Genomic DNA, 12,728 nt, shown 5'->3' on the forward strand with positions numbered 1-12,728 from the left:
ACTGCGTTTTAGAGGTGAGATATAAAATGGCTGAAGAAACCAGCCAAGATGAAACATCAAAAATTCAGAATTAACAATTGCCAGGTCGCAGGAGAAAGTATCAGGATGTGGATCCAGGTGTCCAGTCCTGCTACAGCTGGGCAGAATGGAATCCTCTCTAATAAGTTCCCTGGTCATCCAGATATGAAGCCCCTCTTCACTTCAGGAGCACACCATGGAGGAGAAGTGCAGGCTGTGTTTAAGAAACAATGCTTCCTAAAGGAAAAAAATTACTTTGAAAAGAGAATTCCACCAAAATTCATGAGCAGTTGTCTTTCTGTGTCCTTAATTTTATGTGATCTGTCCCCACAGGCCTATCTATGCATTTTCTATATTATTATGAATTATAATTACCAAGTTTATTAGAAATCAAGGGACAGGCAGCACAACTGTGTGACAAGATCCATAGTGGGTGGGTCCTGTATGAGATCAGTGGGATGTTAAAGCCTTTTTAGCCTTCTTTCCTTCTAAATCCACACCTGAGGTTGTGATCACCAACAGGCATCTCCAGAGCTGTGCAGTTGGAGTCATGGCTTAAAGACACTTTTGTTCTCTGCTTCATGTCAACAGCTGAACCTGAAAGTTGGAGGTTCCATCTGATTTCCAGGGGTTCTCTCAATGCCAGGTATAAAGAGATTTATTTAGGTGTGAGGGGCAGGACTCAGAAGTATCTGTACAAGATACTGGTACTTAGAGGTGGGAAAAAAAAAGAAGGAAAGGTCTTTAAGGTTTGATTCCCAACTCACACTGACAGAAAACAAGGATTTATCTTCTCTGTACAGTGGTGATAGACAAGTGGAGGAAAGATGAAGGTGGGAGCGTGTTAGTAACAAATACAAAATAAAAGATGCCAAGATCCTCCTTCTTATCAGGAATGCTGTTCGAGTTTGCAGCACAAAAGTATTTTGGGACCCTTTACTGCCCACATTTTCAAAAAACATACCTTGTCCAATATATATTGCCCCAAGGCAGCATTTTTGCAGGCAGGAAGCCTGGGAAGTTCCTATTGCATTGCTTCAAAACAATATTTAATCTCGTAATAAAGAGCTTTCTTGCATTGACATTTAAACAGCTTGGTTATTGAGGATAGCTCTATAATCACTGAAGCATATTTAGGCATTAGTATCATTGCTCTCACATAATATACTATAATCTCTGGCAATTAGTCCAGGAGGGGAAGTAAAGCCTTGAAATTGCTAATTTATTGCCTCTGAAGCATATTTGTCATTCGTATGCATGCCAGATGACTTGAGCTGCAGTGGTTCTTTCAAGTGCTGCAGAACACAGGCTGCACAGAAAACTGGACAGGAACCTTTGCTTCCCACCCCGGAGCGTCCCACCGGGAATGCTCCTGGGCAGGGAGAAGGTGCTGCCTGCAGGGGAGGTGGGAGATGCTGTGGGGCCAGAACCCTTCAATGACACACTCCAAGCCTGACTTTCCCTTCAGATATTCCTGCCTGGCTCTCGCTGAGGCAGCAGGAGCTTTGCCTGTGGGTAGAATTTTGCCCTTGGATTCATCAAGTCTGGGAGCGGTGGCACAGTGACCCCTGGGTGCAGGATGTGTCCCCTGGCAGAGCTCACCGTGGAGTGGTGCTCATGCAGAGCTGGGCAGAGCTCATTAGTCAGAAGAGCCATAAATGAATCCCTCCCTCTTGCTTTTTCTGGCTTGGCTGATGCAGCCACACGGGCAGGAATTTTGCCGTGTGATTGGAAAGAATAAAACCGGGAGCAACATCTTACGGTTTGCAGAAATGTTTGATCTGCAGATCTTACAGAGCAGAGCAGGCTGAGGGGTTTCTGAGGAAGAGTATGTGATGGGAGATGGGATATAACTGCAAAATTGAACTGCAAAGGCAGAGAGGTTGCACCCATAGGATTTTGAGAGTACTGGATGCCTGGAATACACAGTGCCCAAGGAAGGACGGTGTTTTCCTGACAAAGCACTCCTCCAAAGCACTCCTCCATCCCACTCCCCAGCACAGATGGTGTGTTTTTATCTGTGCCCTGTGTCAGGGCAGCTGGGCTAGGTTTCAGGATGAATCATCTGCTCTCACAGCCAAAACAGGGACATTTTGTTGGGATGCAGAACAAGCCATTAAAATCACAAAGCATCTGGTCACCTTTATTAAATGTATTAAGTGGAAAGGCAGCCGTCCCATAGGTTGATGTGGATGTGAGCAGAGCATTTAATTTTTGGAAGTTAAGCAGATTCAAGTTGTAAAATAAAAATGTACCTTGTAGCTTAGAAAAAAAAATACATTATTTATTAGCTGTGACATTTCCAAAAATTCAAATGCCAAAGCTACATAGTGGTGAGCTTGCAGTTTTGGATAGAATTTCAAAACATTTTCTCTCTTTTTTTTTTTGGATGATTATTTTGGGTCAGACTCAACAACCAGATTTGCACATTTTTGGCTCTAAAACCAAATGACACCATTGTAAAGCTGTTATTGGGCATTGGTACAGGGTGTTTATGTGAGGTTCTGATGTGACTGTGCTCACACCAGGGGATGGTCTGTTTTGACTCTGGGGGTGTCTGAACCACAGAGCAGAACCGGGTGTAGATTTGACTGAAAAAATAGCTGAGAGATCTGAGTGATCCACAGTTAAACCCAAACCAGCCAGTTCTTGGAGGCAGCATTCAGGGCAACGCAAATAGGATCATAGGAGCAGAGGAGACAAGAAAATCTCCTTCTCCCAAATCACAGAGCTGCTCCCCATTGCTCCAGCAGGAGAGTCCCCACCACGGGCCTGTTGGGAACACTGTGCTTTTGGTGAAGGGAGGAGAAAGGCTGGACCAATTTAACTGAGATGATTGCAGGGAATCACCATTGCAAGCACACCAGTAGGGCACTTCCCTGGAGCTGGTATTTTAGCATATTTAAGTATTGCCTCTCAGCACTGATGTGATGAATTGCCAGTGATGCTCTTCTGGGTGGTTTTGCAAAGCCATTTACTGCCATCTCATTTGTGGCAAGAAGGAGCCTGGTAAACACACACAGGGAGTGCACAGATTAGCCTTAAAAAGTACACAGGGAGAGTCTTTACTGGTGGAAATTGGATCCTCACTCCCACATGTAAATGGTTGCTCCTTGCAATAAATTACTTGGATGCAATTAGAGGGATGGTGAGAGGGGTTTTACTGACTTGTACCTCCCCCTCCTTCCAAATCCTGCTCCAAGATGCTCTTCTGCAAGCCCACTGAACTCAGTTGTGCAGGAGGGACATAAAAGAAATCAGGATGTGCCGTGTCCTCTCTTCTTTTGTTTTTGGTTCGTTGAATTTTATTCCTGTAATTCAATAAATGTGGTGAAGAAGGCCAGAGGATATGAATTAAATATGACAGGAGACCACAGGAATCCTGACCTTGTGTCTCACAAGAAAATCTTGAAACCAACCCCCTGCACGTACCTATCAGCATTTTAGCTGCTGAAGTCATTATAAATGCTGTTGAAATACAACTAAATTCACCTTCTCCATTGCACAGCTAATTGCAACTTCCCTGCAAACAGTGGCTATCTAGAGACCTCATCCCGTGATAGGCCTTTGTTTCTTTATGGATGCTTTGTTTTCTTCTTTTGAAAAATGGATTTAACTTCAAATGCTTTCATTCTGTCTGTTGTGGCAAGGAGAGCTGTAGTTAAAACATTGCTCAGCCCGAGACACTCTGAGAAAACTTTGAGCACTTCTCTGTGGAACGTGCGGTCAGCCTTTACTTCAGCGGGCACTTAGGTCTATATTTCACCTCCAGATGACAGAACTTGTATTACTTTAAAGAGTTCATCTATTTATGCTGCTATTTTTTGAAGACCTGTCTGCTTTTATTGAGCCCTGCATGCTGGCAGGCAGAGCGGGCACTTCATCACCCAAATGAAAGAATCCGTTCTGACATTTCTCTATCCCTTGACTATATTGGTAGATCCCACACAGGCCAATCACATACAGCAGAGTATGGAAACTGGAGCAGTGCTGACCTCTGACTAGAAGATTTTTCAGCTTTTGGAATGTTACTTGGATTCCCTAAGACCTTCCAGGATTTATCCCAGTGCTGTGCATCCACAGCCACTCACGTCTTCTGTTGGCGCTGCACCAGAATTGCCTTTTAAAAACATAATTAATGCCTTTCAAATATATGTCCTTATAGAAGTGCTTGTGGGTTTGGATCCCTGGCTGAGCTCAGTGGAAATCTGGGCACTTAAGAACTGAAACACAGGCTTAATCTCGGTGTCAAAGTCCATAATTTTGTCTGGCATGCCAGAATTTCTCAACATAATGTTTTCTCTACCACAGGGGTACAAATTGCTGCCAAGTTTTACATCAGAGTAAAAGTTTACAGCCTGCCTGCTCTCTGGAGTTAAAGTCAGCCCCTGGAACACACAATTAACCATAGCTGGAGCACTTAGTAAAAATAAGTATATATTATAGTGCTATAAAGCCATTCAAATGCACAGCGAGTGTATAACAAACTTTGCATGGGATAATCTCTCAGTCACTACAAAGAGCCACACACAGGCCAGTCTTGGTCTGCTCTGTTCCTACTCAGTGAGTAAAATGACCAGTTTACTCTTCCAGAGAAATGAGGAGGACCATGATTTATATGTTATCTGTAGAGTTCAGAAGGACTTGCAGGTTGAGTCTGTTGAGTATTCCACCCATAACTCGTTTCCTTCTGGCATGTATCATATCTCTTGTTCCCTGAAGAAAACATACAGGAGAGAAAAAACAATCTTTCCCTCTCTGTTAAGAAAAATGGAAGCCCATTCTCCTGTGCTATACCTTTAAAATTCTCTCTGTTGTCTAAAAGAGAAAAAAAGTAAATAGAAAGGAGCACCTTATCTTCAATTGAATTTTCCCTGAAGGACCAAAGTCCCAGGTAGGTCTGGAGGAATTTGAAGAACACCTACGCCTGTAGGTGTTTTCTAAACATACAAGGTACAAATTTATCAGAATATTCCCTCTCTTCTACATATTTACTTTCATGATTATTCTAAATGTATCATTCTTCACCACTTCAGAAGGAAACAGGGAAAAAAGTGAATGAGACTTCTTTGTCTTATAAGCCCCTGGTTCGGTAGTAGAATTATTTTATAAATTTCACAAAATTCTCAACATAAAAAGTGAACCTCAGGTTGGAGATAGCAGATCTGGTTTGGGGGCTTTAACTCATTTAAATGATCCGTTTCTCTTTGAGATAATTCCAAAAGTACTTCAGTGGAAGCTCATCTCAGAGCAACAGGGCACCTCATCAAAAGGTTTAAAAAGAAAAGACGAGGGGAAAAAATCTTCAATAGAGCCTGTGTCCTTTTATCCTTGATTTACCGAGCATATCAGTTACCCCCCTTTGTTAAGAGCTCTTTTCATTTCTAGGTATAAAATAAATTCAACCATTTTATCAAGATGTTCTTGTTACCAGCCACCAGTATAAATTTTACTTGCTGTAGGTGGGGGAGAGGTTTTCTGGCACAGCAGTTGTCCAATTAACTGGAGTATTACAGGCAGCAGGAATGGTTTGCCCAGCCTGGTTTCATGAATTACCCAAGTGCACGAGGAAGATGCATTTTCTTCTCCCTGGTTTCCCATTTGTGTTCATGACCCAACATCTCCAGCCCCTGGTGAAGGGCGAGGAGCAGGGGAGAGAGCACAAGGAAGGGCACCCAGGTGGGTCTGAGCGTGGGCTGCAGCTGGCAGAGAATGAATTATTAATTAATAATAGAAGTAAAACAAGTTGTGGAGCTGCAAGAGCCTTGTTTGCCACACATTTCTGTCCTTAGTCCCCCGGTCTCTCCTACCCCACTGCAGGAACACTGGCAGGTCTGCTGTGACACTTTACCTGGCAAAGGACACTCAGGTGGGCTCATGGACCTCAAAGTCACATAATTCCTTCCCTGTATAACCAGATTAAAAGAACCATGGATCACATTCCCTAAAAAGGAAAAGAATTTTGCCTCAACAAACACTGAATATTAAGCCAAGATGTGGAAGAAATTGATTCCTATGCTCCTGGTCTTTGAACTCTTTCCTGTTTGTTGGTTTTCCCTTTGTTTCCCCCAATCATCCAGAAGTTTTAAGTAGAGTTAATTTTAAGAAGGTTGGGAATATCCTGCTGTAGCCCTGACTTAATTCCTAAGGTACCCTTCAGGTCAAGAAACATGGACAAGGGAAAGGCAGAGCCAGCCCAGGAGGACTGTCCCTGCTGATCCAGGAAGCAGCACAAGAGGGAAAGTCCCTGCTTGGATACAGAGAATTCAAAGTGTTCCGAACAGATTTGAGAGGTTCATTTTGTCAAAGGCAACGAGAGGGAAATGCAGCCTCTTTGATAACAGGTATCAGTGTCAGTTTGAGGGCTGGGGGTGATGTGAAATACAGGGTTATAGGAAATTCAACTAAAATAAGTGTAAAGAAATGGAAGCTGTTGCTGTGCCCTGGGAAACTGTGATGGGAGAAGTTAAAAATGGTATCTACGTGGTGGCTGAAAAGTGGACAAAGATAAAAATCCTAATAATTGGGAGACAGTCACAGCAGCACAACCAGGTCCTCTGCACTCACTGTGGCTGCATCCCAGGTACCTCTTTCCTGGTTTTGGTCTCTGAAGAATGCACCTTGCATTTTCTTGATGTCTTTTAGGTAGAGATAAGTCTGAAAGCTCATCTGATAAGTTTTTAAGCTTACAAATTACTTCACAAGGGGATGTGGAACAAGAAGTGGATCTCAAGCAGGCAGGAAAACCCTCTCTGTTCCATACAGCCTGAGAGTGAGCTGGGAAAATGTTCTTGAAATGAAGGAACTGCCACTTTCTCATTGGAGAGAAGTTTTTCTCTCAGCTGGGCAGGAAGTTGGAAGGCCTGAGTTTATTAAGAGAAATCAAAACATCTCACACCCAATGTTTTTGTGCATTTCTCACATAAATGGAGGTCAGGGATCTTTTATACCTATCAAGATTTTTGCATATTCATAGACCAGATAAAAACTACCTTTTAATATCTCTTTTCGTTGATGACCTCTGAATTTTCTTACCCACTTGTCTGTGCATACAAAACCCCATATTTATGTGTATGCAATGGCTGTACTTTTATTTTTTGTGGGCCCTTGGGACTAATAACAGACTATAAATTTTTGCATCCCAAAGCTACTCCATCTGATCCAGGCCAGGTCAGTACAGACTGAGAATGATCTTCCTGGGCTGTGCAGTGGCTGCATGGAATGTCTTGGTCTCAGTCCAGCTCCCCGTGGATCAGTGTGTCCATCACAAACCCCATTTCCATCAGCAGCGACCGGCAAATTTCCTGGTACACGGAGGAGCCTCTTTACCATTTTCCCTTCACAAACCATTGCCTTTGGTCAAGCTTGGAGGCCTGGCTGTGTGATCCATTTTGAGGTCCCAGTAGGACTTTTTCTGGGGACAAAGGGCACAGGTACTGACAGCTTCTGGAGCAGCCCTTCGTGGGCACTGCGAGCCCCCCGGATTGTCCTGCTCCTTTCCCACGTGGCAGGTGAAGTGGGAAAAGTCAGTCCAACCTTGAGGTGGCCCTGCCACGTGTCATCTAGGAAACAATGGGCATCACCTCAGTGCCAGGGAGCTGGATGTGGGCTAAACCTTAGCAGCTCACAAATGGATTCTTCTGGCTCTGCTGAATTACAGGAGAAAATATCCCCCATTCCGATCCCAACAGGGAAGATCATTATGGGGAGGCCACCTGTGTGTTCCCAGGCCTTCAGAACAAGCTGCTCCCCTATTGATTTTGAAATCAGTTTTTTATATCAGTTTTTTATGGGTTTTTTGTGTCAGTGCTGTCTGTTGGGCTTGGTGCTGCTCTCCCCCAGAGCTCCTCTTGACCAATTAGTCGTTTCCCCGGGAGCACCGGCAGCCACAGCCTTTGGGAGCCTCTGTTTTCCCAAACCCTGGCAGTGCTCCTGTCACACCTGGCTGCAGGAGCATAACAAAGGCTCTGCTCCCACCTAAGGGCATTTCTTGGATGCTTTTGAGCAGGTGAACTATTGTACCAGGGTATTTAACAAGGTCATGGGATGCAAGGGCACAGTGGTTCTCCCTCAGCTGTGGAAACTGCATCCCTTTCTTTGAATTCAATGGAACTTTTCAGAGCCTTTTATGAGCTATCCCATTTCATTTTCTTTGCTCACTCTCTTGTCAATGCACAAGCTCCAGAAATTGTCTGTGACAGCTCAAATTCTACTTTGTCAGCCCAAGTTTACCTGAGCACAGCTGCTGCCTTCGGTGGGATCATCCCAGATCCACAAGGGGGGAGTTTGCCTCAGTGTCTGCCTCTACTAATGAGAACTTATTCAGTCACACACAGTTTATAATTTGATAAGAACTCCGAGCAAGTCCCAGGTCTTCTCTTTCTTCTCATATTTACTTTTCCTGGGCTCTGCTGCAGTTTTATTTACCCGAGGAGCTCCAAAGTTTTCGTAAGTGGGTCCAAAGGAACCAACTTGGTACAGAAAGCCTGAAAGCCTCTGCCTTTGTTGCTGGTTGACATATTTCATGTGTTTTATCCTTAATTGGCAATGTGGCTGTGTCAAATTGCATTTCCGTTCCTGGAGCCTCATTCAGAACCAGTGGAGCTCAATATTCTGTTCAGACTGAGTTATTTGATCTGAATTTTGCAGAGGAATAAACTGCTTGCCAATAGCAGTGTCTCCTTTCATCTATTAGGCTTCAAAATGTGTATATCTTTATCCACACCACCTGTGGGTCCATGCATTAAAGTGTTGGTACCTGGCTCTCCTGGTAGTTCAAACTGCAAACTGACTTCATTAAAACCACCTAAGGATAGGATGAAGTCACAGGTTAGTTTTGCATTTTAGTTCCTGTGCAACTATACTGTCAATGGAAAATACTTCATCCTTTACAATCAGACATGTGGAAATGGAAAATCCTGCTTTTGTTTCCTTAGGCCAAAGAGCAGCTGAAATTTCACCAAATCTTGAATGTCTTGGCCGTTGGAGTTTTGGATTTAGGAATATCTGAGAGAGATTGAAGGGGATGTCTCTTGTCTGCCTGTGTGTGCCTGCCAGGTTATTTACCAGCTTTTCAGAGGGTGCATCACAAAGCCCATTAGCTTAAAGTTGATAAAGTTGACATATTTTCTTTTTTAGATGCCTTTTTTTTTGGCTTTGATCCTTGATTCCTGCTGTGTCCAGCACATGTAGCTCCTCCTGGACTCAGTCCATGGTCTGTGGGAGCAAGAGTCAAAGTGTGGTCTGCTGGACTGATCTGAGACTGTGCTTGGACATTCTCCTCAATTGTACAGCACAGCTGTGGGAGAATTCTAACAGAAAGATTGCAAATAATGCAAAACTATGGGGATTGTCAGGATAGCAGCAAATTTGGGGAAAGGTTCCTGTTGCTGAATGAATGGGTGTGTTGAAATTCAGTGTTTAAAAATGAAGAGTAATAAACTGTGGGAAAATATTGGTAGGTAAATACACAAAAGGTGAGTTCTAATTTAATTCCTACCATTCAGGGAAGGAGATCAGGCAATCACTGTGTGGAGTTTTCTGAAAGACTCAAACCCTCAATGAGTCTGAAAAACCCAAATGAATCTGGAGTGCCTGATAGAATAGTTCCAACGATCAGGGAGAGAATAAAACAGGATGGAAAACCCATTTTTGTGGTATTGTGTAAATCCATAATATATCCAAATCTCAAATTATTGCACACAGCTTGCCTGATTCCTGCTTACAAAGGGGAGAATGGAAGGAGTGACAAGGATCATCTTTTATATGGAATGGCTTCTATAGAGAGTCACTTGATAAGGTGGAACTCAGCTCCGAAAGCAGATGGCAGAGGAGGATCCGATAGAGATCTAGGGAAGTGGGGATGGTGCAGGGAACACGGACAAGGAATGGTTATTTACTATTTCTAATAACACAGGAACAGGGGGCAGCCAATTAAATGATTGCACAGCAGGTTTGAAGACAAAGAGAGTGCTTTTCACAGAATGCGTAATTAAATTGTGAAATGGCCCCATAAAATGAGAATAAGAGAGTGGGATGGTTTTGCTTAGAAAAGGGGTCACCAAGGGTAGGTATGTGAGAGGTCTCTCACTCCACAGGGGAAGGGGAAGAAGGAAGGTTTGCCTGCTAGTTATCACAGTGTAGGAAGTTTCCCAATTAAAAATCAGGCAGTGGGTTTGAAGCAAGTAGATAAAGATGGTTTTTTTCTCCTTTATATTTATAATTAAACTGTGGATCTTCTTGCTAGAGGATGTCATAGAGGCCAAAGGAATAAATGATACCTTTTATTTCCTGTTTTAGCTACTGTCCTTTTTGCAGAACTGTTCAGACTTGACAGCCAGAGCCCACATTTATTATTGCAAAAGAGTCAGGAGGCTACAGTTGTTCTCCAAGGTGGATCTGGGACTGTGCCACTCAGGCTGTGTGGACAGAGCAGAAACCATCTCTCATTTCCAGGCAAAGGTGCTTCCATAAAATAGCTGGGGCAGAATTGTCACAGTTCCCACAATGGTCTGAAGGACCCTGAAATGCTGACTTGTGTTTCCAGATGGCTCAGGCTGCTCTTAGTCACTGATCTGTGCTGCCCAAATGTGGGAAAGAAAATGATGGAACCTCACACAGTGTGTTAAAATCTTTCCTTTGCCACAGTGGTAACCCCGACTCAGATGACTCCATTTAAAAAAGCAGAAGAAAACAGCTTTTTTTTTTTTTTCTCTTTACCACTGGCATTCAAGGGCTGAGTTCAGTATTTTGCCGTGCTTAGCCAGCTTCTGTCCCCCACCTGGGGCACAAGTTGCTTGTTCAGGTACATCTTGAAGAGTTCATGCAGGGATATACTTCTCAGGGATATAAATACTTCCCACTAACTTGAAATAATGCTCATGATGCCTCAGCTGTTTGACTTTTTCAGACATTTAAGTGTGATCTGGTCACGGGTTTTGGAGAATTTTAGAAAAGCAGCTGATCAGAGTTGACTGTAGTGACAGCAGTGAGCCCCACAGATGTTTGAGTCTTTACAGCTTTCCCAGGGTTAAGTTTAAAATATTCTGAGGGTTTGTTCCCTGCCCCACCTGTGTAAATCTGCAGTGGCCCTATTCCAGGTTTAAATTGCTTTAACTAGGCAGGACTTGGTTATGCAGCTGGCCCCATACTGGACATTAGTAATCCCCCTGGTACAGAGATGATTGACCTGCCCTGATGATCTGCCTGTTTTACCCAGTCTAAATCCAATCCCCTATTTTTGGAGAGGTTCCTCCTGGATAAATGTGTTTTCTGGTATTTTATTAGGTGAAAAGTGCTGACTGTATAAAAAAAAATCTCGTTCAGAGGTTGATGATCATCTCTTTTGCTCTCCACACTACTTTCCTTCTGAATACATTTAATTATATGATGCTGTATTCATTGCCTTGCTGACACTAAAGGGCTCTGCAGTTAAGCCTAAATACTAAACCAGGCAGATATTCAAGTGCTGTAAAGTCAGTTCGAGATGTTTTTGCCAGCAAGAGTCCTGCACTGATTTACAGGAAGCAAGAGGGAGGGTGAGATCTCTTGCCTGCTTTCTTTATTGAATTCTCTTTCTTTCTTTTAATGCCCATATTTAGGTGACTTGAACGGTAGGAATGGATTTTTTTAATTGCAGACAACTGACTGGTATTGGGCATATTTTTAGTGCAAACTAGAAAACTGTTCCCTGGTGGTGAGGGGGATTATGGTGCTCAGAGAAATCCAGCTCAAGTTTGCTGACTTTTAGTATGCAAAATCCAATTTTTGTAATGAAGGTTTTATTTGTGTTTGTTTTCACTTGATTTCATGGAAGGGAAAAAAAAACCTCCCAAAGCTTAAATTTGCAGCTTTTATTCATCAGTTTTATTGTGCCAGAGCACTGTTCCTTTTGGCTTTATGGAGCATGTTGGAGTTCAGATGCTGGAGGGCAGGAGAGGGGTGAGATTCTGTGCACCCTCCGCTTCGGAGGGTGAATTCCCAGTGGATTCCCAGTGGGAGAACCTGGTCCTGGTTCTTCTGTGGCCTTACTGAAGGAGTTACACCAGTTACACTGTGTTACAGGAGTTACACTGTGTTACACCAGTAACAGCCTGTAACAGGCCACAGAAAATATATTTGGGTTCATAAAATAGGAACCCACAAAGTTCAACCAGATTTTGTACAGACAATTTGAAAATAATAAACCACAGTTACTTTGTGGTGACTTTTACTCCTCTCACAGCCATTGCTCCCAGCTTTGCTTTTCAAAACAAAAACTTAAACCATTAAAATTAAATCAAATTGTATTTAATAATGTAAGTGCTTAAAATTGACATTATTTATAACATTTTTACTTACTACTTTCTTTATAACAAATGAAGTTTCCATTTTGTTTGTTTGCGCGTGTTTTGCTGAATATTTTTGATCAAATACTGAATTTAAGGATTAGTACTTGTAATAATTTTTTGAAACTTGGCATTTACTGTGAAACTTACTGTATGAATTAGCATATTAGCACAAATTCAGAGGTGAAATAAGGTTCTGACATCCATTTTTAAAGGCTTGTAAATCCTTGTAAGGTTATAGGAAGCAAAGAGAGAAGTTCTGCTCATTCCCAAGGGTATCCATGCTTGGTCACTATGGCATGTCCATGTTTTTCAGTGTGCCCAGAGCATGAGGTGCAGCTTTGCAGATGGCTCTTAGAGGAGTTTATGATTTCATGAAAGACT

The 12,728-nt window shown here is 42.9% G+C and overlaps 1 protein-coding gene across 17 annotated transcripts in view; it reads left to right on the forward strand.

Moving 5' to 3' along the window:
- MEGF11 (multiple EGF like domains 11) overlaps nt 1-12,728 on the forward strand; it is a 272,662-nt gene that overhangs the window by 197,391 nt on the left and 62,543 nt on the right. The window lies entirely within an intron of this gene.

This window comes from Pipra filicauda, unplaced genomic scaffold (genome assembly GCF_003945595.2).
Source record: "Pipra filicauda isolate LSUMZ 115617 unplaced genomic scaffold, ASM394559v2 scaffold70_size2993248_pilon, whole genome shotgun sequence".
NCBI classification, from domain to species: Eukaryota; Metazoa; Chordata; class Aves; order Passeriformes; family Pipridae; genus Pipra; species Pipra filicauda.